General features: G+C 42.1%; 7 non-coding genes across 7 annotated transcripts; all 7 read right to left on the reverse strand.

The window, feature by feature from the left end:
• Nucleotides 1–9,883: 9,883 nt before the first annotated feature.
• On the reverse strand, nt 9,884–9,996 carry LOC140287379 (U5 spliceosomal RNA). The gene has a single exon (XR_011911561.1). It is a non-coding gene; the product is annotated as a U5 spliceosomal RNA (small nuclear RNA).
• Nucleotides 9,997–10,407: 411 nt separating this feature from the next.
• LOC140287376 (U2 spliceosomal RNA) lies at nt 10,408–10,590 on the reverse strand. Its single transcript, XR_011911558.1, has one exon. It is a non-coding gene; the product is annotated as a U2 spliceosomal RNA (small nuclear RNA).
• A 12,473-nt stretch (nt 10,591–23,063) lies between these two features.
• Nucleotides 23,064–23,177, reverse strand: LOC140287378 (U5 spliceosomal RNA). The gene has a single exon (XR_011911560.1). It is a non-coding gene; the product is annotated as a U5 spliceosomal RNA (small nuclear RNA).
• Nucleotides 23,178–23,575: 398 nt separating this feature from the next.
• On the reverse strand, nt 23,576–23,766 carry LOC140287371 (U2 spliceosomal RNA). Its single transcript, XR_011911553.1, has one exon. It is a non-coding gene; the product is annotated as a U2 spliceosomal RNA (small nuclear RNA).
• A 285-nt stretch (nt 23,767–24,051) lies between these two features.
• Nucleotides 24,052–24,165, reverse strand: LOC140287390 (U5 spliceosomal RNA). Its single transcript, XR_011911571.1, has one exon. It is a non-coding gene; the product is annotated as a U5 spliceosomal RNA (small nuclear RNA).
• A 388-nt stretch (nt 24,166–24,553) lies between these two features.
• LOC140287383 (U2 spliceosomal RNA) lies at nt 24,554–24,744 on the reverse strand. The gene has a single exon (XR_011911564.1). It is a non-coding gene; the product is annotated as a U2 spliceosomal RNA (small nuclear RNA).
• A 305-nt stretch (nt 24,745–25,049) lies between these two features.
• LOC140287387 (U5 spliceosomal RNA) lies at nt 25,050–25,166 on the reverse strand. The gene has a single exon (XR_011911568.1). It is a non-coding gene; the product is annotated as a U5 spliceosomal RNA (small nuclear RNA).
• Between the last annotated feature and the right edge of the window lie 29 nt (nt 25,167–25,195).

A 25,195-nucleotide genomic window follows, 5' to 3' on the forward strand; every position in this document is an offset into this window, starting at 1 on the left:
AGAAAGATTTAAACAAAAAAACAACACTGGACTTTGCAGTAAAAGAAAGAGCAAATCTAAAGGTTCAGGAATCCGAGAATAAGCTTACTTTCATGAGTTCTGCACGATTTGGGATTTTATCTATAAAATGAATTCCTTCACTCAAACTATGTTAAAACGGCTTTTAACTTCATATTTATCAATGTCTAGATCGACTTCAACAAAGAAGAACATTGGATTTTGCAATAGAAGAAAGAGCAACACTGAAGGATCAAGGAATCCGAGAATAAGCTTATTATCATACGTTCTGCACGATTTGGGATTTTATGTATAAAATGAATTCCTTCACTCAAACCAAGTGAAAAATGCTTTGTCCTTCATATTTATCAATGTCTAAATCGATTTCAACAAAGAAAAACATTGTATTTTGCAGTAGAAGAAAGTGCAACAGTGAAGGACGAGGAATCCGAGAATAAGCTTGTTTTCATACGCTCTGCATGATTTGGGATTTGATGTATAAAATGAATTTCTTCACTCAAACTATGTTAAAACTGCTTTGTCCTTCATATTTATCAATGTTTAGAAAGATTTAAAAAAAAACAATATTGGACTTTGCAGTAAAAGAAAGAGCAAATCTAAAGTTTCAGGAATCCGAGAATAAGCTTACTTTCATGAGTTCTGCACGATTTGGGATTTTATCTATAAAATGAATTCCTTCACTGAAACTATGTTAAAACGGCTTTTACCTTCATATTTATCAATGACTAGATAGATTTAAACAAAAAAACAACATTGGACGGTGCAGTAAAAGAAAGAACAAATCAAAAGGTGCAGGAATCCGAGAATAAGCTTCTTTTCATACGTTCTGCACGATTTGGGATTTTATGTATAAAATGAATTCCTTCACTCAAACCAAGTAGAAACTGCTTTGTCCTTCATATTTATCAATGTCTAGATCGATTTCAACAAAGAACAACGTTGTGGACATTCACACCTACTTGTAGTCGAACAGCTCTCCTCCCGCTTTTGATTATGTTTGGATGGATATTCGAACCTTTTCTTAACTGCTTTTTACAAACTTTGGTCGGACGTTCACACCTTCTTGCAGCCGAACACCTCTGCTTCCGCTTTTGATGGTATATATTCGGGATTCAAACGTTTTCTTACCCGCTTTTTACAAACCATGGTCGGACTTTCACACCTTCTCGTTGCCGAACAATTCCCCCCCTTCCATTGATTGTGTACAGTCGGGTATTTTAACCTTTTCTTACCCGCTTTTTACCAACTATGGTCGGACATTCACACCTTCTTACAGCGGAACACCTCCGCTCCCTCTTTTGATGGTGTATGTTCGCGCATTCGAACCTTTTCTTGCCCATTTTTTACCAACTATGCTCGGACATTCAAACCTTCTTGTAGCCGAACACATCCACTCCTGCTTTTGATGATGTATGGTTGGGCATTCCCACCTCTTCTCACCCGCTTTTTGCAAACTATGGTCGGCCATTCATTGCTTCCTTTCCACCATACTTGTATGGTGAGATATTCACACCCACTTGCATCCGAAGTCCTCCGCCCCCATTTTTGTTGATATTTAGTTGGTCATTCGCACCTAACCCGCTTATGGCAAACTATGGTCTTCTTGCAGCCAAACACCTCTGATCTCGCTTTTGATGATGTAAGGTTGGGCATTCAGACCTTGCTTCACCTGCTTTTCACCAAATATAGTCGGACATTCACACCTTCTTGCAGCCGAACACTTCCGCTCCACCTTTTAGTGTTCTATCACACTTTTTTTTCCACCGCATTTTATAGATCATGGTTGGAAATTCTCAACCACTCTCATCCGAAGACCTCTCCTCCCGCTTTTGTTAATATATTTGAACTTTAGTTGGACAATCACACCTACTTGCAGCCGAACACCTCCTCTCTCGCTTTTGATGATGTATGGACCGGCATTCTTACCTTTTCTAACACAATTTTCAGCAATTATGGTCGGAGATTCACACCTACTCACAGCCGAACAACTCCGCTCCCACATTTGATGGTGTATAGTCGGGCATTCTCACCCTTTCTCATCAGCTTTTTGCAAATTATGATCTGACATTCACACCTACTTGCAGTTGAACAGCTCTGCTCCCGCTTTTGATTATGTTTGGTTGGATATTCGAACCTTTTCTTAACTGCTTTTTAAAAACTTTGGTTGAACGTTCACAGCTTCTTGTAGACGAACACATCCACTCCTGCTTTTGATGATGTATGGTTGGGCATTCGCACTTTTTTTTACCCATTTTTCAGGAATTATGGGTGGACATTCACACCTTCTTGCAGCTGAACACCTCCGCTCCCACTTATGATCATGTGCGGTTTGATTTTCGAAAATTTTCTTTCATGTTCTCTAGCAATTATTGATGGACATTCAGACCTTCTTGCAGCTGAACACCTCCACTCCCTCTTTTGATCATACATTGTCGGGCATTCGCACCTTGTCTTACCCGCTTTTTACAAACTTTAGTCGAACATTCACACCTTTTTGCAGCTGAACCACCTCTGCTCCCTGTTTTGATCATGTAAGGTCTGGCAATACTACCTTTTCTTACCCATTTGTGAGTAATTATGGCTGGACATTCCCATCTACTTGCAGCCGAACACCACCTCTCCCGCTTTTGATGATGTATGGACCGGCATTCTTACCTTTTCTAACACATTTTTCAGCAATTATGGTCGGAGATTCACACCTACTCACAGCCGAACAACTCCACTCCCGCATTTGATGGTGTATAGTCGGGCATTCTCACCCTTTCTCATCAGCTTTTTGCAAATTATGATCTGACATTCACACCTACTTGCAGTCGAACAGCTCTGCTCCCGCTTTTGATTATGTTTGGATGGATATTCAAACCTTTTCTTAACTGCTTTTTAGAAACTTTGGTCGGACGTTCACACCTTCTTGCGGCCGAAAACCTCCGCTTCCGCTTTTGATTGTGTATATTCGGGCATACGAACCTTTTCTTACCCGTTTTTTACAAACCATGGTCGGACTTTCACACCGTCTCTTAGCTGAACAACTCCGCTCCCTCTTTTGATTGTGTACAGTCGGGTATTTTAACCTTTTCTTACCCGCTTTTTACCAACTATGGTCGGACATTCACACCTTCTTACAGCGGAACACCTCCGCTCCCTCTTTTGATGGTGTATGTTCGGGCATTGGCACCTTGTCTTACCCATTTTTCAGTAATTATGGGTGGACATTCACACCTTCTTGCAGCTGAACACCTCCTCTCCCGCTTATGATCATGTGCGGTTTGATATTCGAAAATTTTCTTTCATGTTTTCTAGCAATTATCGATGGACATTCAGACGTTCTTGCAGCTGAACACCTCCGCTCACTCTTTTGATCATACATTGTCGGGCATTCGCACCTTGTCTTACCCGCTTTTTAGAAACCATGGTCGGACTTTCACACCTTTTAGTAGCCAAACATCTCCGCTCCCGCTATTGATTGTGTACAGTCGGGCATTTTAACCTTTTCTTACCCGCTCTTTACCAACTATGGTCGGACATTCACACCTTCTTACAGCGGAACAACTCCGCTGCCTGTTTTGATCATTTATGGTCTGGCAATACTACCTTTTCTTACCCGTTTGTGAGTAATTATGGCTGGACATTCACAGCTTCTTGCAACCGAACACCTCTTCTCCCGCTTTTGATGATGAATGGTCCGGCATTCTTACCTTTTCTAACACATTTTTCAGCAATTATTGTCGGTCATTCACATCCTTTCCCATCAGCTTTTTGCAAATTATGATCTGACATTCACACCTACTTGCAGTCGAACAGCTCTGCTCCCGCTTTTGATTATGTTTGGTTGGATATTCGAACCTTTTCTTAACTGCGTTTTACAAACTTTGGTCGGACGTTCACACCTTCTTTCAGCCGAACACCTCCGCTTCCACTTTTGATGGTGTATATTCGGGCATTCAAACCTTTTCTTACCCGCTTTTTATAAACCATGGTTGGACTTTCACACCTTCTTTTAGCCGAAAAACTCCGCTCCCGCTATTGATTGTGTACAGTCGGATATTTTAACCTTTTCTTACCCGCTTTTTACCAACTACGGTCAGACATTTACACCTTCTTACAGCGGAACACCTCCGCTCCCTCTTTTGATACTGTATGTTCGGGCATTCGAACCTTTTCTTACCCGCTTTTTACAAACTATAGTCAGGCATTCAAACCTTCTTGTAGCCGAACACATCCACTCCTGCTTTTGATGCTGTATGGTTGGACATTCGCACCTTTTCTCACCCGCTTTTTCTCATAGACTATTCTACCATCAACAACTTGGAAACCATAATCGACTCTCTAGATGCAGAAAAAGCATTTGATGGAGTGAACTGGAAATTTTTATTCGCAACATTAAACAAATTCGGGTTTGTGTCACACTTCATCAACTGGATAAGGATATTATATAGCTCGCCAAATGCAAGTATCAGGACAAATGATCAAACTTCTCCATGCTTCAGTCTGCAGAGAGGTACAAGACAGGGTTGCCCACTTTCTCCCTCACTTTTTGCTATTTTCATCAAACCTTTAGCAGCTGCTATCAGACAAGATAGAAATATTAAAGGCATCCAACCCCAAAATATTGAGCATAAAATAAGTCTTTATGCTGATGATGTATTACTTTTCCTTTAGAACTCACAGACGTCTCTCACTCACACTATCACACTCATAAATAAATTCTCTCCACTTTGTGACTACTCTATCAACTGGTCTAAGACCACAGTTCTGCCCATTAACTGTAGGGTCCAGAATATACCTGTGATCACTTTACAGTCAGGAAATATTAGATATTTCGGCATAAACATTTCCTCCAGGCTCTCAAAGCTAACAAAGCTAAATTATGTGCAATTATTAAAGAGAGTAGAGGACGAGCTCTCTCGTTGGAAGTCCTTACCTATATCACTTATGGGGAGAGTTACAACCATTAAAATGATGATACTACCAAAAGTTAACTATTTGTTCTCAATGATCCCCATAAAACCATCTGCTACTTGGTTTAAGTCACTAGATTCATGCATCTCCAAATTTCTGTGGAAAAACAAAACCACCACGTATTAGTTTAAAAACCCTACAGAAGACCAAGGACAGTGGTGGATTAGATTTACCTCATTTTCAGCACTATTCCTTAGCCAATAGGTTACAATATATATCAAAATGGTTTAAACCTTGTTGTTGTCACAGTTCCCAGAGACGTTGTAATCGTTGAGGATTCTATATTCACCCCCTCATTAGAGGCACGTGTTGCAGATTGATGACACTGAATCTTCTTCTCTGTTCAATGTTGGCATCATTCCCAGCATCGTAAGTGTTCGTGGCATTGTTAGCCTCTTCTTTTGGATCTTGATATCGAGCATCCTTTTGTATTTCTGGTTTGTCAGTCCTCTCTCTTCGTTCACCGGAGTCTTCGTCTCTTTGTCCTTGAGTTTGGTGATTTTTTCTTCTTTTGATGCCTTGACACAGTGTGACAGGTGATACCACGTGGGAGATCCTTTAACTTGGACTGCTGTCCCTGTGCTGCGAAATGGCTGTGGTGCTCAAATGGTCTCTCCTAACACAGTTATTTATACATCACCTTCCACCATGAAGCGTTGTCCCTTTTTGTTTCTCTCTTTGTTCTTAAAATGCTGTTATGCATGTCTAAACCAATCCATTAAATTAGATCATTTTGGCAGTAAAGCGATCTACAATGTGCTTGGTCGCAAAGCTGTTCATCTGTGGTAAACAGCTCTTCAGAAAGGCATTCTTCAATTGATTTCACAAATTTTATGTAATAATTTTGTGATTTCCTACAAAACTACACTTCTTCTCCCATCTGTCTGAGTATTTAATATTGTCTGGGTCCCGTTAAAACATGTATTTTTCCCATCTAATTCCTTGTTTGCTTTAAAACAAGTATTCCCCATTTTCTATCCCTTCAGTAACCAACCGGTTTGTATGGAGTACACTGGAGCAACTTGACTGATCAGTAAAACACTGCTTTTGTTGTCACCGCAAGGCTTCCCCCGTCGGTTGTTTCACTGAGACACTACTGAGTAACTACAACTCAACACAGTTTATACACATAACATTCATATACATACTAACAAACCAACAAACAATTATTTATCGCAATTTTCTCATCTCTGTTTGAATGTACACCCAGGTAAATATTCCTGTAGTCTTGTCATACCGACTATGGACCCATTCATTGTTTAACTTCACTGTTTTGCAAATCCTAATTGAATATTACACATTGACATTGAACTTTACTGGATAAGCAGGTCTTCATTGCATTCAGCAGCCTATATGTGAGCATCTATGTGTAAGCTGTTCTTCTTTGCATTTATCACCAGCAAGCAATTCTTCATTGCACATGCATATGAAAATAGTACAACAATTCCAATGCGTTAGCGAAACCTTCTATATCAGGAGTGTCCATCATGATGCTGGGAATAGAACCTCTTTCCCAGAATAGTTCATTACTCAACTCATCATAACTCCGCAATGAGCACATTTCAAAGTATCATTCCTCTACATGTATTCAAAAATCTATGTGTAAATGTTTAATATTTCTTATATTTGTTGATGTCATTCTGTGTGCATGTGGCCTAAACCCAATCTCTGTGTGGCAATTTTAATTTAAACAAGTTGAACTCTGCCTCTGATAATTTAAAAAAGGTGTGTACCAATATCAACCTTTCTCAGGTAATTACTGATCCTACAAAACCATCTTAAGAGATCCTTCAAGGTTGTCCCTGATTGGCTCAATCTTAACAAATCAAAGGTAGAAAATCTGCAGTATCTGAACTTGGTGTTAGTTATCACTGCTCAATAGCCTGTGTCAGAATTGCAAAAATGAAAACATTAGGTCCACGCTTGGTATCCAGATCCTGAAACATCTCCATGAGCAGGCTTTTTTTTTAACTGATCTGTTGAACAGTTATACTCATGACACTGTTAAAATCCCAGATGAAGATCTAGCACTTGACCATTTTTGTAAATCTTCTAATTCCATAGTTGATAAACACGCCCCTTTTAAAAAGTATAGAACTTAGAACAGGTCTAGTCCCTGGCTTTCGTCAGAACTGTCTTCTTTACTTAAAAAATAAATAAACCTTGGATGCTAGCTGGGCATATGAGGGACCCGGGTCATTGCCTTGCTTTTAGGAAGCTTAGAAATAAAGGTACAGCAGAAATAAGAAAGGCCAAGTCTGATCATTATCTAAATTTGATTCCCAGAGCTTACTCAGATATCAGAAAAGTCTGTCCTACTGCTCCTGTTTTTAATTAGACTTCTATGCCTTCGCAGTCGCAGCTTTGTCACTCCTTTTAAGCTTATTGTATGTTCTAAATGTTGTTTTAATCGTGTCTTCAAAAGTTTTTTGTTTTTTCTGTCTCAGCTATTGTATATGAGATTATTTTCTCCATTTATCTCCAAGTTTAAATAAATGTTATTACTAGTGTGGCACTTTCTATGTCAAGGGGACAGTGGTGGTACTCTGTATGGTTATTTTAGTCACACCCTATGTTCTCATGTTAGCCGTTGTTTTCTTCACTGAGGTTGAGATGAACCCCCTCCTGTTGAGAGAATTCCCCTTTGTAGTCAGACTTTTGCCTCAGAAAACAGTGGTGGGTAAATAATCTTTCCCTACTTCTGAAGGTCGTGGTACAATGTGATAAGTGAATCCAAGAAGTCCTTCAGCTGCTGTGGGTGATGTAAGTAGTACCTGAAATGGACCTTCCCCCCATTGGGCTGGACCAGTTCTTTTTCTTTATCACTTTGATGATGATCCAGTCCCCGGGTTTTACTGTCTTCAGAGATTCCTTCACCGGTTCACCTGGAACAGACTAAACAGAAGAGATCTCTCTACTTGTTAATATTTGTATACTGCTAAGGTTTCTTCTCTTTTTCTTTTTTTCTTCATCATGTCAGTTGATGACTGTGTTTTGACTGTGGGAGTACAAATGGTCTTCCATACCTTTTCTCAAATGGAGTTCATCTTGTGCTAGTTGGAGGATGCATTTTTAGGATGGTAAACAGTAAACCCAATATTTCCCATTTCTTCCATGATTTTTTTCAGTCTTGACTTAATTATTCCATTGTGTCTCTCCACGAAACCTGCTGATTGTGGATGATATGCACAGTCGTTTCTAAGGTCTATTTTAAGTTCTTTGCCAACAGTGACATGACGTTGTTTACAAAGTGTGTCAAATTATCACTGAAGATCTTTTCAGGAATTTCAAATCTAGAAATGATTTATTTTACCCGTGCTTTTGCTACTGAGAGTGCATCTGCTTGTGCACATGGAAATATTTCAGTCCATTTGGTAAAAACCTCTGTTGTCACTGAGCAGAATCGTTTCCCTTAACATTAATTTAGTTCAATGAAATCTACACAATAATGAAATAATGAAATCCAAACAAATATGTTGAAAAAGATACACTGGCTTAGGGAATTATCTTCGTTTTGGTCTTAGATTGCCCTGTTGATTGTATTTTGCACATATTTGACCTGCTAGATAAAACTTTATTCATTTATTTATTCTAAAAAGAAATTATTTTAGACCTGGAACGATCCATCTTATATTTTTCATGGAACTCCAAATGGGAAAGGTTGAGGAGGGAAGTACTGAAGAAGCCAAAAGTGAAGGGAGGGAAAGCAGTACCAGATCTGTATTTGTTTTTAGGAAGTCTCTTTACCTCTGTCCAATTAAAGTGTGCAATTAACCCATCCAAAAACCCAGCGGCAGCTGCAATGGCCAGATTCTGGATGGGGGCCTACATGAGAAGATTACGACTTTTACCATCAGACCTGAATGTACCTGTGTCTTTTAATCTAACAGAAAGTTATGCTTTTATAAAGACATTTTTAAACCATTTTAATTTAGAACAAGAAGATGTACAAGTTTTAACGTGCCATCGATCTTTGCTCTCTGTTGTGCAGGAGCGGGCCCCAGTGAGTCCAGTGCGTGGGCTCACTATTGGCGAGCCCTCAACAGTTTGGCGCAGTGTGAACCTTTCAGCACTTCTGAACAGACTTTGGGATTTGTCATGGATGGTGGCTCACGAGATTCTCCCAGTCAGGTCATGCACTCCAGGGGTATGTCGGCGACGGCCACCTGCCCCCGGCCAGGTTGTGGCGCGCCTGAGACGGTGAGGCATTTCTTCTGGGAGTGCAGTGCTGCTGTGGACTTGTGGGCAACAGCCGACTCCTTAAATTTCCCGTACTTACCAGCAAGAGAGGTCCTGTCAGCACAACTGGTGCTTTATGGGGTGAGTCAAAATCAGAACCTCAGGAAAGAGGAATTTGTCAAAAGGTGGCTCACCTTGGCCGCCATCAAAGACGCCATATGGACCTCAAGAAACTTGCTGGTAAGAAGGCACAAGCAGATTCCCCCCGTGGCTGTGATCCAGATGGCAGTAGCAACAGCCCAAGAGGCTGCAGGCCAAGGACGCAGCCACAAAGAAGCATCGCCTCTGTGCTCACTCGGACGAAGGAGCCGGAGTCACACGAAAAAAAGGTCCAAGCAATAGCAGTGGATCACTTGATCTTAGCCAAAAGGCAGAGAAGCAATAACTGTCCACTGGTTCACGTCTGAGGGCCCTTCCTGGCACAATGCGCACTTGTAGCGGTGTTCTTTTTATGGCCATAGGTGGCCAGAGTGTCACTTTGCACCTCCGCCCACCCGCTGCACTGAGCACTCTTCAGCCCTTAAATGGTATAACTTTGCACTCCTGCACGCTCCAGCGAGCACCATTCAAGCAACATCGGCACAGTTGCAACAAGTAAGGCGACTCTACTCAGAGAAGTCACTCTGCACAGTAACAAGATTTCTTTTGCACAGACAGAAAGGGCTTCACCCGCAAAGGTAAAGCCTGCCAAAATTAGAAACAACTCATTAGTGCTGCTCTCCACGGAAGTGTTTAGTAAAAGGCGAAAGACTTGTACGTTATGAAGAGAAACCAGAGTACGATTATCCATCACTGCGGGAGCAGGGCATCAGGCTAGTTGGGATAGCCACCTTCCCCATGTTGAGCTTTGCTTGGTTGAGACGCTTGCTCCCCCCCCTTGCTCCTCGGCTGACCAAGTAGGAACAATCGGGCCCTATTCGATGGCTGCCTTGTCTTTTACTCTGTGCAAAAGACAAGGCAGCCACAAACACCACGGGAACACCGTATTAAGGCTTTGTTCTGACCGCTCATTCGGTGTCACGTTTCTTTCAAGCAATTCTCCCGGTTAGCCCGCACTCGGCTCGCTCCCAGAGTCGTGTTAAAGTCTACTTCGCATTCACTCTCTTTTCTCAGCAGATTAAAAGAAAGTTTCATCTAGGGCTCCCTGAAACTTCCATCCAACACCGCTGTTTGCTTTTTCACAAGAGCAGAGAAGAGCGCACCGTTCCCAGCGGCACTGCAGTACCGGGTCGATGCTAAGAGTGAATGGAGAAGGCTCCTTTTTCAACTTCTATTCCTAAAAATGCATTTAATATGTAGTCCTCGTATAGAGGACATATCAGATATTAAACTGAGTCTTTATGGTGTTATTTCACCCATTAACACTTAAGGTACCTCATACAGTGGCTGTGATATGGTTACTTAACAAAATATCTTTACCAGACATCTCTCCTACATAACTGTTCTTCTTTCACAGCCACACCTTGTTGTCGAGAGATGTGCTACACTTAATCCATCCACACTGCTACCTACCCCACAGATGGAAAGCCTCACGATTGCATGTCAGAAATAACCATCAGTGTTTTACCCAGGCCACACTTAACTGATACAACGTTGTACTTTGTAGAATGAGAAAGAACTTCTTCAGCAATAAGCATCTCTCGACATATAACGAAATACAGATTTTGCTATAAAATTAATTCCTTCTATCAGCCTGACTTAAAACTGTTTGTCCTCCTTATTTATCCACTTCAAATCGAGTTTCAACAATTAAAAAAATTTTGTAGTTTGAGAAAGAACAACTTAATCTTCAGCAATCAGTATAAAAAGAGGGTAAGAAAAGGTGCAAATGCCAACCATACATCACTAAAAGGTGGAGCGGAAGTATTCGGCTGCAAGTAGGTGTGAATGTCCGACCATAATTTGTAAAAAGCGGGTAAGAAAAGGTTCGAATGCCAGACTATATATTAACAAAAGCGGCAGAAGAGGTCTTCGGATGAGAGTGGGTGAGAATTTCCAACCATAAACTATAAAATGCGGTTAAAAAAAAGGTGTGAATGCCCCATAGAACACTAAAAGGTGGAGCGGAAGTGTTCGGCTGCAAGAAGGTGTGAATGTCCGACTATATTTGGTGAAAAGCAGGTGAAGCAAGGTCTGAATGCCCAACCTTACATCATCAAAAGCGAGATCAGAGGTGTTTGGCTGCAAGAAGGCCATAGTTTGCAAAAAGCGAGTAAGGTGCGAATGACCGACTAAATATTAACAAAAGTGGGGGCGGAGGTCTTCGGATGCAAGTGGGTGTGAATATCCCACCATACAAGTATGGTTGAGAGGAAGCTGTGAATGGCCGACCATATTAAAAATCGAGTGAGAAAAGGTGCGAATGTCAAACCATACATGATCAAAACAGGGAGCGGAGGTCTTTGGCTGCGACAAGGTGTGAATGTCCACCCATAATTAATGAAAAGCGGGCAACAAGTAGGTTCGAATGCCCAACCATACATCATCAAAAGCAGGAGAGGATGTGTTCGGCTACATAAGGTTTGAATATCCGACCATAGTATGTGGCGGGTAAGAAAAGGTTCGAATGTCGGAACATACAACATCAAAAGAGGGAGCGGAGGTGTTCCGCTGTAAGAAGGTGTGAATGTCCGACCATAGTTGGTAAAAAGCGGGTAAGAAAAGGTTAAAATACCTGACTGTACACAATCAATAGCGGGAGCAGAGTTGTTCGTTTACTAAAAGGTGTGAAAGTCCGACCATAATTTGTAAAAACCAGGGAAGAAAAGGTTGGAAAGCCCGACTATACACCATCAAAAGCGGGAGCGGAGGTGTTCAGCTGCATGAAGGTCTGAATGTCCATCAATAATTGCTAGAAAACATGAAAGAGAATTTTCGAATATCAAACCGCACATGATCATAAGCGGGAGAGGAGTTGTTCAGCTGCAAGAAGGTGTGAATGTCCACCCATAATTACTGAAAAATGGGTAAGAAAATGTGCGAATGCCCAACCATACATCATCAAAAGCAGGAGTGGATGTGTTCGGCTACGAGAAGGTTTGAATATGCGACCATAGTTTGTAAAAAGCGGGTAAGAAAAGGTTCGAATGCCCGAACATACACCATCAAAAGAGGGAGCGGAGGTGTTCGGCTCTAAGACGGTGTGATTGTCCGACCATAGTTGGTAAAAAGCGGGTAAGAAAAGATTAAAATACCCGACTGTACAAAATCAATAGCGGGAGCGGAGTTGTTCGGCTACTAAAAGCTGTGAAAGTCCGACCATGGTTTGTAAAAAGCGGGTATGAAAAGGTGCGAATGCCCGACAATGTATGATCAAAAGAGGGAGTGGAGGTTTTCGGCTGCAAGAAGGTCTAAATGTCCAACCATAATTTGTAAAAACCGGGGAAGAAAAGGCTCGAAAGCCCAACTATACACCATCAACAGCGGGAGCGGAGGTGTTCAGCTGCAAGAAGGTTTGAATGTTCGACTAAAGTTTGTAAAAAGCTGATAAGACAAGGTGCGAATGCCCGACAATGTATGATCAAAAGCGGGAGCGGAGGGGTTCAGCTGCAAGAAGGTGTGAATGTCCACCCATAATTCCTGAAAAATGGGTAAAAAAAAAGGTGCGAATGCCCAAACATATATCATCAAAAGCAGGAGTGGATGTGTTCGGCTACAAGAAGGTTTGAATGTCCGAGCATAGTTTGTAAAAAACGGGTAAGAAAAGGTGCGAATGCCTGACAATGTATAAATGAAAAGGGGGAGCGGAGGTTTTCGGCTGAAAGAAGGTCTGAATGTCCAACCATAATTTGTAAAAACCAGGGAAGAAAAGGCTCGAAAGCCCGACTATACACCATCAAAAGCGGGAGCGGAGGTGTTCAGCTGCAAGAAGGTGTGAATATCCACCCATAATTACTGAAAAATGGGTAACACAAGGTGCCAATTGCCGAACATACACCATCAAAAGAGGGAGCGGAGGTGATCCGCTGTAAGAAGGTGTGAATGTCCGACCATAGTTGGTAAAAAGCGGGTAAGAAAAGGTTAAAATACCCAACTGTACACAATCAAAAGAGGGAGCGGAGTTGTTCAGCTAATAGAATGTGTGAAAGTCCGACCATGGTTTGTAAAAAGCGGGTAAGAAAAGGTTCGTATGCCCGAATATACACCATCAAAAGCAGGAGTGGATGTGTTTGGCTACAAGAAGGTGTGAACGTCCAACTAAAGTTTGTAAAAAGCAGTTAAGAAAAGGTGCGAATATCCAAACAAAACTAATCAAAAGCGGGAGCAGAGCTGTTCAACTGCAAGTAGGTGTGAATGTCAGATCATAATTTGCAAAAAGCTGATGAGAAAGGGTGAGAATGCCCGACTATACACCATCAAATGCGGGAGCGGAGTTGTTCGGCTGTGAGTAGGTGTGAATCTCCGACCATGATTGCTGAAAAATGTGTTATAAAAGGTAAGAATGCCGGTCCATACATCATCAAAAGCGAGAGAGGTGGTGTTCGGCTGCAAGTAGGTCTGAATGTCCAGCCATAATTACTCACAAACGGGTAAGAAAAGGTAGTATTGTGAGACCATACATGATCAAAACAGGGAAGCGGAGGTGGTTCAGCTGCAAGAAGATGTGAATGTCCGACTAAAGTTCAAATATATTAACAAAAGCGGGAGGAGAGGTCTTCGGATGAGAGTGGTTGAGAATTTCCAACCATAATCTATGAAATGCGGTTAAAAAAAAGGTGTGATAGAACACTAAAAGGTGGAGCGGAAGTGTTCGGCTGCAAGAAGGTGTGAATGTCCGACTATATTTGGTGAAAAGCAGGTGAAGCAAGGTCTGAATGCCCAACCTTACATCATCAAAAGCGAGATCAGAGGTGTTTGGCTGCAAGAAGGCCATAGTTTGCCATAAGCGGGTAAGGTGCGAATGACCGACTAAATATCAACAAAAGTTGGGGCGGAGGATTTCGGATGCAAGTGGGTGTGAATATCTCACCATACAAGTATGGTGGAGAGGAAGCTGTTAATGGCCGACCATAGTTTGCAAAAAGCGGGTGAGAAAAGGTGCATATGTCCAACCATACATGATCAAAAGAGGTAGCGGAGGTTTTTGGTTGCGACAAGGTGTGAATGTCCACCCATAATTAATGAAAAGCGGGCAACAAGTAGGTTCTAATGCCCAACCATACATCATCAAAAGCAGGAGTGGATGTGTTCGGCTACAAGAAGGTTTGAATGTCCGAGCATAGTTTGTAAAAAATGGGTAAGAAAAGGTTCGAATGCCCGAACATACACCATCAAAAGAGGGAGCGGAGGTGTTCCGCTGTAAGACGGTGTGAATGTCAGACCAGAGTTGGTAAAAAGCTGGTAAGAAAAGGTTAAAATACCCGACTGTACACAATCAATAGAAGGGGGGGAATTGTTCGGCTGCAAGAAGGTGTGAAAGTCCGACCATGGTTTGTAAAAAGCGGGTAAGAAAACGTTTGAATGCCCGAATATATACCATCAAAAGCGAAAGCGAAGGTGTTCGGCTGCAAGAAGGTGTGAACGTCCGACCAAAGTTTCTAAAAAGCAGTTAAGAAAGGGTTCGAATATCCAACCAAACATAATCAACAGCGGGAGCAGAGCTGTTCGACTGCAAGTAGGTGTGAATGTCCAGCCATAATTACTCATAAATGGGTAAGAAAAGGTAGTATTGCCAGACCATACATGATCAAAACAGGGAGCGGAGGTGGTTCAGCTGCAAGAAGGTGTGAATGTCCAACTAAAGTTCAAATATATTAACAAAAGCGGGAGGAGAGGTCTTCGGATGATTGGTTGAGAATTTCCAACCATATTCTATGAAATGCGGTGAAAAAAAAGGTGTGATAGAACACTAAAAGGTGGAGCGGAAATGTTCGGCTGCAAAAAGGTGTGAATGTCTGACCAAAGTTTGTAAAAAGCAGTTAAGAAAAGGTTCGAATATCCAACCAAACATAATCAAAAGCGGGAGCAGAGCTGTTAGACTGCAAGTAGGTGTGAATGTCCAGCCATAATTACTCACAAACGGGTAAGAAAAGTTAGTATTGCCAGACCATAGATAATCAAAACAGGGAGCGGAGATGGTTCAGCTGCAAGGTGTGAATGTCTGACTATAGTTTGTAAAAAGCGGGTAAGAAAAGGTAAGAAAGCCTTTCAGAGATGTTCGGCTGGTATGAATTCCTTCACTCAAACCAAGTGGAAACTGCTTTGTCCTTCATATTTATCAAATCTAAATGTCTAAATCGATTTCAACAAAGAACAACGTTGTATTTTGCAGTATAGTAAATTGCAACACTGGAGGTTTAGGAATCCGAGAATAAGCTTCTTTTCATACGTTCTGCATGATTTGGGATTTTATGTATAAAATGAATTCCTTCACTCAAACCAAGTTAAAATTGCTTTGTCTTTCATATTTATCAATGTCTAGATCGACTTCAACAAAGAAAAACGTTGAGGACATTCACACCTACTTGCAGTCGAACAGCTCTGCTCCCGCTTTTGATTATGTTTGGTTGGATATTCGAATCTTTTCTTAACTGCTTTTTACAAACTTTGGTCGGACATTCACACCTTCTTGCAGCCGAACACCTCCGCTTCCGCTTTTGATGGTATATATTCGGGCATTCAAACGTTTTCTTACCAGCTTTTTACAAACCATCGTCGGACTTTCACACCTTCTTGTAGCCGAACAATTCACCCCCTTCTATTGATTGTGTACAGTCGGGTATTTTAACCTTTTCTTACCCGCTTTTTACCTACTATGGTCGAACATTCACACTTTCTTACAGCGGAACACCTCCGCTCCCTCTTTTGATGGTGTATGTTCGGGCATTCGAACCTTTTCTTACCCGTTTTTTGCAAACTATGGTCGGCCATTCACAGCTTCCTCTCCACCATACTTGTATGGTGGGATATTCACACCCACTTTTTTTCACCGCATTTCATAGATTATGGTTGGAAATTCTCAACCACTGTCATCCGCAGACCTCTCCTCCCGCTTTTGTTAATATATTTGAACTTTAGTTGGACATTCACACCTTCTTGCAGCTGAACCACCTCCGCTTCCCTGTTTTGATCATGTATGGTCTGGCAATACTACCTTTTCTCACCCGTTTGTGAGTAATTATGGCTGGACATTCACACCTACTTGCAGCCGAACACCACCTCTCTCGCTTTTGATGATGGATGGACCGGCATTCTTACCTTTTCTAACACATTTTTCAACAATTATGGTCGGAGATTCACACCTTCTCACAGCCGAACAACTCCGCTCCCGCATTTGATGGTGTATAGTCAGGAATTCTCACCTTTTCTCATCAGCTTTTTGCAATTTATGATCTGACATTCACACCTACTTGCAGTCGAACAGCTCTGCTCCCGCTTTTGATTATGTTTGGTTGGATATTCGAACCTTTTCTTAACTGCTTTTTACAAACTTTGTTTGGACGTTCACACCTTCTTGTAGACGAACACATCCACTCCTGCTTTTGATGATGTATGGTTGGGCATTCGCACTTTTTTTTTACCCATTTTTCAGGAATTATGGGTGGACATTCACACCTTCTTGTAGCTGAACACCTCCGCTCCCACTTATGATCATGTGCGGTTTGATTTTCGAAAATTTTCTTTCATGTTCTCTAGCAATTATTGATGGACATTCAGACCTTCTTGCAGCTGAACACCTCCACTCCCTCTTTTGATCATACATTGTCGGGCATTCGCACCTTGTCTTACCCGCTTTTTACAAACTTTAGTCGAACATTCACACCTTTTTGCAGCTGAACCACCTCCGCTCCCTGTTTTGATCATGTAAGGTCTGGCAATACTACCTTTTCTTACCCATTTGTGAGTAATTATGGCTGGACATTCCCATCTACTTGCAGCCGAACACCACCTCTCCCGCTTTTGATGATGTATGGACCGGCATTCTTACCTTCTCTAACACATTTTTCAGCAATTATGGTCGGAGATTCACACCTACTCACAGTCGAACAACTCCACTCCCGCATTTGATGGTGTATAGTCGGGAATTCTCACCCTTTCTCATCAGCTTTTTGCAAATTATGATCTGACATTCACACCTACTTGCAGTCGAACAGCTCTGCTCCCACTTTTGATTATTTTTGGATCGATATTCAAACCTTTTCTTAACTGCTTTTTAGAAACTTTGGTCGGACGTTCACACCTTCTTACAGCGGAACACCTCCGCTCCCTCTTTTGATGGTGTATGTTCGGGCATTGGCACCTTGTCTTACCCATTTTTCAGTAATTATGGGTGGACATTCACACCTTCTTGCAGCTGAACACCTCTGCTCCCACTTATGATCATGTGCGGTTTGATTTTCGAAAATTTTCTTTCATGTTCTCTAGCAATTATTGATGGACATTCAGACCTTCTTGCAGCTGAACAACTCCGCTGCCTGTTTTGATCATTTATGGTCTGGCAATACTACCTTTTCTTACCCGTTTGTGAGTAATTATGGCTGGACATTCACAGCTTCTTGCAGCCGAACACCTCTTCTCCCGCTTTTGATGATGAATGGTCCGGCATTCTTACCTTTTCTAACACATTTTTCAGCAATTATTGTCGGTCATTCACATCCTTTCCCATCAGCTTTTTGCAAATTATGATCTGACATTCACACCTACTTGCAGTCGAACACCTTTGCTCCCGCTTTTGATTATGTTTGGTTGGATATTCGAACCTTTTCTTAACTGCGTTTTACAAACTTTGGTCGGACATTCACACCTTCTTACAGCGGAACACCTCCGCTCCCTCTTTTGATACTGTATGTTCGGGCATTCGAACCTTTTCTTACCCGCTTTTTACAAACTATAGTCGGGCATTCAAACCTTCTTGTAGCCGAACACATCCACTCCTGCTTTTGATCATGTATGGTTGCACATTCGCACCTTTTCTCACCCGCTTTTTCTCATAGACTATTCTACCATCAACAACTTGGAAACCATAATCGACTCTCTAGATGCAGAAAAAGCATTTGATGGAGTGAACTGGAAATTTTTATTCGCAACATTAAACAAATTCGGGTTTGTGTCACACTTCATCAACTGGATAAGGATATTATATAGCTCCCCAAATGCAAGTGTCAGGACAAATGATCAAACTTCTCCAAGCTTCAGTCTGCAGAGAGGTACAAGACAGGGTTACACACTTTCTCCCTCACTTTTTGCTATTTTCATCAAACCTTTAGCAGCTGCTATCAGACAAGATAGAAATATTAAAGGCATCCGACCCCAAAATATTGAGCATAAAATAAGTCTTTATGCTGATGATGTATTACTTTTCCTTCAGAACTCACAGACGTCTCTCACTCACACGATCAGACTCATAAATAAATTCTCTGCACTTTGTGACTACTCTATCAACTGGTCTAAGACCACAGTTCTGCCCATTAACTGTAGGGTCCAGAATATACCTGCGATCACTTTACAGTCAGGAAATATTAGATATTTAGGCATAAACATTTCCTCCAGGCTCTCAAAGCTAACAATGCTAAATTATGTGCAATTATTAAAGAGAGTAGAGGACGAGCTCTCTCGTTGGAAGTCCTTACCTATATCACTTATGGGGAGAGTTACAACCATTAAAATGATGATACTACCAAAAGTTAACTACTTGTTCTCAATGATCCCCATAAAACCATCTGCTACTTGGTTTAAGTCACTAGATTCATGCATCTCCAAATTTCTGTGGAAACAAAACTACACTTCTTCTCCCATCTGTCTGAGTATTTAATATTGTCTGGGTCCCGTTAAAACATGTATTTTTCCCATCTAATTCCTTGTTTGCTTTAAAACAAGTATTCCCCATTTTCTATCCCTTCAGTAACCAACCAGTTTGTATGGAGTACACTGGAGCAACTTTACTGATCAGTAAAACACTGCTTTTGTTGTCACCGCAAGGCTTCCCCCGTCGGTTGTTTCACTGAGACACTACTGAGTAACTACAACTCAACACAGTTTATACATATAACATTCATATACATACTAACAAACAAACAAACAATTATTTATCGCAATTTTCTCATCTCTGTTTGAACATACACCCAGGTAAATATTCCTGTAGTCTTGTCATACCGACTATGGACCCATTCATTGTTTAACTTCACTGTTTTGCAAATCCTAATTGAATATTACACATTGACATTGAACTTTACTGGCCGGGGACAGAGACGTCTGGGTTTCTCTGCTCAAGCTGCTGCCCCCGCGACCCGACCCCCGGATAAGCGGCAGATGATGGATGGATGGATAAGCAGGTCTTCATTGCATTCAGCAGCCTATATGTGAGCATCTATGTGTAAGCTGTTCTTCTTTGCATTTATCAGCAGAAAGCAATTCTTCATTGCAAATGCATATGAAAATAGTACAACAATTCCAATGCGTTAGCGAAACCTTCTATATCAGGAGTGTCCATCATGATGCTGGGAATAGAACCTCTTTCCCAGAATAGTTCATTACTCAACTCATCATAACTCCGCAATGAGCACATTTCAAAGTATCATTCCTCTACATGTATTCAAAAATCTATGTGTAAATGTTTAATATTTCTTATATTTGTTGATGTCATTCTGTGTGCATGTGGCCTAAACCCAATCTCTGTGTGGCAATTTTAATTTAAACAAGTTGAACTCTGCCTCTGATCATTTAAAAAAGGTGTGTACCAATATCAACCTTTCTCAGGTAATTACTGATCCTACAAAATCTTAAGAGATCCTTCAAGGTTGTCCCTGATTGGCTCAATCTTAACAAATCAAAGGTAGAAAATCCGCATTATCTGAACTTGGTGTTAGTTATCACTGCTCAATAGCCTGTATCAGAATTGCGAACATGAAACATTAGGTCCACGCTTGGTATCCAGATCCTGAAACATCTCCATGAGCAGGATTTTTTTTTAACTGATCTGTTGAATAGTTATACTCATGACACTGTTAAAATCCCAGATGAAGATCTAGCACTTGACCATTTTTGTAAATCTTCTAATTCCATAGTTGATAAACACGCCCCTTTTAAAAAGTATAGAACTTAGAACATGTCTAGTCCCTGGCTTTCGCAGAACTGTCTTCTTTACTTAAAAAATAAATAAACCTTGGATGCTAGCTGGGCATATGAGGGACCCGGGTCATTGCCTTGCTTTTAGGAAGCTTAGAAATAAAGGTAGAGCAGAAATAAGAAAGGCCAAGTCTGATCATTATCTAAATTTGATTCCCAGAGCTTACTCAGATTTCAAAAAAGTCTGTCCTACTGCTCCTGTTTTCAATTAGACTTCTATGCCTTCGCAGTCGCAGCTTTGTCACTCCTTTTAAGCTTATTGTATGTTCTAAATGTTGTTTTAATCGTGTCTTCAAAAGTTTTTTGTTTTTTCTGTCTCAGCTATTGTATATGAGATTATTTTCTCCATTTATCTCCAAGTTTAAATAAATGTTATTACTAGTGTGGCACTTTCTATGTCAAGGGGACAGTGGTGGTACTCTGTATGGTTATTTTAGTCACACTCTATGTTCTCATGTTAGCCGTTGTTTTCTTCACTGAAGTTGAGATGAACCCCCTCCTGTTGAGAGAATTCCCCTTTGTAGTCAGACTTTTGCCTCAGAAAACAGTGGTGGGTAAATAATCTTTCCCTACTTCTGAAGGTCGTGGTACAATGTGATAAGTGAATCCAAGAAGTCCTTCAGCTGCTGTGGGTGATGTAAGTAGTACCTGAAATGGACCTTCCCCCCATTGGGCTGGACCAGTTCTTTTTCTTTATCACTTTGATGATGATCCAGTCCCTGGGTTTTACTGTCTTCAGAGATTCCTTCACCGGTTCACCTGGAACAGACTAAACAGAAGAGATCTCTCTACTTGTTAATATTTGTATACTGCTAAGGTTTCTTCTCTTTTTCTTTTTTTCTTCATCATGTCAGTTGATGACTGTGTTTTGACTGTGGGAGTACAAATGGTCTTCCATACCTTTTCTCAAATTGAGTTCATCTTGTGCTAGTTGGAGGATGCATTTTTAGGATGGTAAACAGTAAACCCAATATTTCCCATTTCTTCCATGATTTTTTTCAGTCTTGACTTAATTATTCCATTGTGTCTCTCCACGAAACCTGCTGATTGTGGATGATATGCACAGTGGTTTCTAAGGTCTATTTTAAGTTCTTTGCCATCAGTGAGATGACGTTGTTTACAAAGTGTGTCAAATTATCACTGAAGATCTTTTCAGGATTTTCAAATCTAGAAATGATTTATTTTACCTGTGCTTTTGCTACTGAGAGTACATCTGCTTGTGCACATGGAAATATTTCAGTCCATTTGGTAAAAACCTCTGTTGTCACTGAGCAGAATCGTTTCCCTTAACATTAATTTAGTTCAATGAAATCTACACAATAATGAAATAATGAAATCCAAACAAATATGTTGAAAAAGATACACTGGCTTAGGGAATTATCTTCGTTTTGGTCTTAGATTGCCCTGTGGATTGTATTTTGCACATATTTGACCTGCTAGACAAAACTTTATTCATTTATTTATTCTAAAAAGAAATTATTTTAGACCTGGAACGATCCATCTTTTATTTTTTATGGAACTCCAAATGGGAAAGGTTGAGGAGGGAAGTACTGAAGAAGCCAAAAGTGAAGGGAGGGAAAGCAGTACCAGATTTGTATTTGTTTTTAGGAAGTCTCTTTACCTCTGTCCAATTAAAGTGTGCAATTAACCCATCCAAAAACCCAGCGGCAGCTGCAATGGCAAGATTCTGGATGGGGGCCTACATGAGAAGATTACGACTTTTACCATCAGACCTGAAAGTACCTGTGTCTTTTAATCTAACAGAAAGTTATGCTTTTATAAAGACATTTTTAAACCATTTTAATTTAGAACAAGAAGATGTACAAGTTTTAACGTGCCATCGATCTTTGCTCTCTGTTGTGCAGGAGCGGGCCCCAGTGAGTCCAGTGCGTGGGCTCACTCTTGGCGAGCCCTCAACAGTTTGGCGCAGTGTGAACCTTTCAGCTCTTCTGAACAGACTTTGGGATTTGTCATGGATGGTGGCTCACGAGATTCTCCCAGTCAGATCTGTCATGCACTCCAGGGGTATGTCGGCGATGGCCACCTGCCCCCGTCCAGGTTGTGGCGCGCCTGAGACGGTGAGGCATTTCTTCTGGGAGTGCAGTGCTGCTGTGGACTTGTGGGCAACAGCCGACTCCTTAAATTTCCCGTACTTACCAGCAAGAGAGGTCCTGTCAGCACAACTGGTGCTTTATGGGGTGAGTCAAAATCAGAACATCAGGAAAGAGGAATTTGTCAAAAGGTGGCTCACCCTGGCCGCCATCAAAGACGCCATATGGACCTCAAGAAACTTGCTGGTAAGAAGGCACAAGCAGATTCCCCCCGTGGCTGTGATCCAGATGGCAGTAGCAACAGCCCAAGAGGCTGCAGGCCAAGGACGCAGCCACAAAGAAGCATCGCCTCTGTGCTCACTCGGACGAAGGAACCGGAGTCACACGAACAAAAGGTCCAAGCAATAGCAGTGGATCACTTGATCTTAGCCAAAAGGCAGAGAAGCAATAACTGTCCACTGGTTCACGTCCGAGGGCCCTTCCTGGCACAATGCGCACTTGTAGCGGTGTTCTTTTTATGGCCATAGGTGGCCAGAGTGTCACTTTGCACCTCCGCCCACCCGCTGCACTGAGCACTCTTCAGCCCTTAAATGGTATAACTTTGCACTCCCGCACGCTCCAGCGAGCACCATTCAAGCAACATCGGCACAGTTGCAACAAGTAAGGCGACTCTACTCAGAGAAGTCACTCTGCACAGTAACAAGATTTCTTTTGCACAGACAGAAAGGGCTTCACCCGCAAAGGTAAAGCCTGCCAAAAATAGAAACAACTCATGAGTGCTGCTCTCCACGGAAGTGTTTAGTAAAAGGCGAAAGACTTGTACGTTATGAAGAGAAACCAGAGTACGATTATCCATCACTGCGGGAGCAGGGCATCAGGCTTGTTGGCATAGCCACGTTCCCCATGGTGAGCTTTGCTTGGTTGAGACCCTTGCTCCTCGGCTGACCAAGTAGGAACAATCGGGCCCTATTCGATGGCTGCCTTGTCTTTTACTCTGTGCAAAAGACAAGACAGCCACAAACACAACGGGAACACCGTATTGAGGCTTTGTTCTGACCGCTCATTCGGTGTCGCGTTTCTTTCAAGCAATTCTCCCGGTTAGCCCGCACTCGGCTCGCTCCCAGAGTTGTGTTAAAGTCCACTTCGCATTCACTCTCTTTTCTCAGCAGATTAAAAGAAAGTTTCATCTTGGGCTCCCTGAAACATCCATCCTGCACCGCTGTTTGCTTTTGCACAAGAGCAGAGAAGAGCGCACAGTTCCCAGCGGCAATGCAGTACCGGGTCCATGCTTGGAGTGAACGGAGCAAGCTCCTTTTTCAACTCCTATTGCTAAAAATCCATTTAATATGTAGTCCTCGCATAGAGGACATATCAGATATTAAACTGATAAGAACAGATACTACACTTGATCTTAGCCAAAAGGCCGAGAAGCGACAACTGTCCACCGGTTCACGTCCGAGAGCCCTTCCTGGCACAATGCGCACTTGTAGTGGTGTTCTTTTTATGGCCATAGGTGGCCAGAGTGTCACTTTGCACCTCCGCCCACCCGCTGCACTGAGCACTCTTCAGCCCTTCTAAATGGTATAACTTTACACTCCCGCACGCTCCAGCGAGCACCATTCAAGTAACATCGGCACAGTCGCAACAAGTAAGGCGACTCTACTCAGAGAAGTCACTCTGCACATTAACAAGATTTCTTTTGCACAGACAGAAAGGGCTTCACCCGCAAAGGTAAAGCCTGCCAAAAATAGAAACAACTCATTAGTGCTGCTCTCCACAGAAGTGTTTAGTAAAAGGTGAAAGACTTTTACGTTATGAAGAGAAACCAGAGTACGATTATCCATCACTGCGGGAGCAGGTCATCAGGCTAGTTGGCATAGGCAGCTTCCCCATGGTGAGCTTTGCTTGGTTGAGACGCTTGCTCCCCCCCCTTTCTCCTCGGCTGACCAAGTAGGAACAATCGGGCCCTTTTCGATGGCTGCCTTGTCTTTTACTCTGTGCAAAAGACAAGGCAGCCACAAACACCACGGGAACACCGTATTGAGGCTTTGTTCTGACCGCTCATTCGGTGTCGCGTTTCTTTCAAGCAATTCTCCCGGTTAGCCCGCACTCAGCTCGCTCCCAGAGTCGTGTTAAAGTCCACTTCGCATTCACTCTCTTTTCTCAGCAGATTAAAAGAAAGTTTCATCCTGCACCGCTGTTTGCTTTTGCACAAGAGCAGAGAAGAGCGCACAGTTCCCAGCGGCACTGCAGTACCGGGTCGATGCTTGGAGTGAACGGAGCAAGCTCCTTTTTCAACTCCTATTGCTAAAAATCCATTTAATATGTAGTCCTCGCATAGAGGACATATCAGATATTAAACTGATAAGAACCGATACTACATTTGATCTTAGCCAAAAGGCCGAGAAGCGACAACTGTCCACCGGTTCACGTCCGAGAGCCCTTCCTGGCACAATGCGCACTTGTAGCGGTGTTCTTTTTATGGCCATAGGTGGCCAGCGTGTCACTTTGCACCTCCGCCCACCCGCTGCACTGAGCACTCTTCAGCCCTTTTAAATGGTATAACTTTACACTACCGCACGCTCCAGCGAGCACCATTCAAGTAACAACTTTGCACTCCAGCTTCGAACATCGGCACAGTCGCAACAAGTAAGGCGACTCTACTCAGAGAAGTCACTCTGTACATTAACAAGATTTCTTTTGCACAGACATAAAGGGCTTCACCAGCAAAGGTAAAGCCTGCCAAAAATAGAAACAACTCATTAGTGCTGCTCTCCACGGAAGTGTTTAGTAAAAGGTGAAAGACTTTTACGTTATGAAGAGAAACCAGAGTACGATTATCCATCACTGCGGGAGCAGGTCAT

Source organism: Leuresthes tenuis, unplaced genomic scaffold (assembly GCF_036924035.1).
Source record: "Leuresthes tenuis unplaced genomic scaffold, fLeuTen1.0.hap1 SCAF_129, whole genome shotgun sequence".
NCBI classification, from domain to species: Eukaryota; Metazoa; Chordata; class Actinopteri; order Atheriniformes; family Atherinopsidae; genus Leuresthes; species Leuresthes tenuis.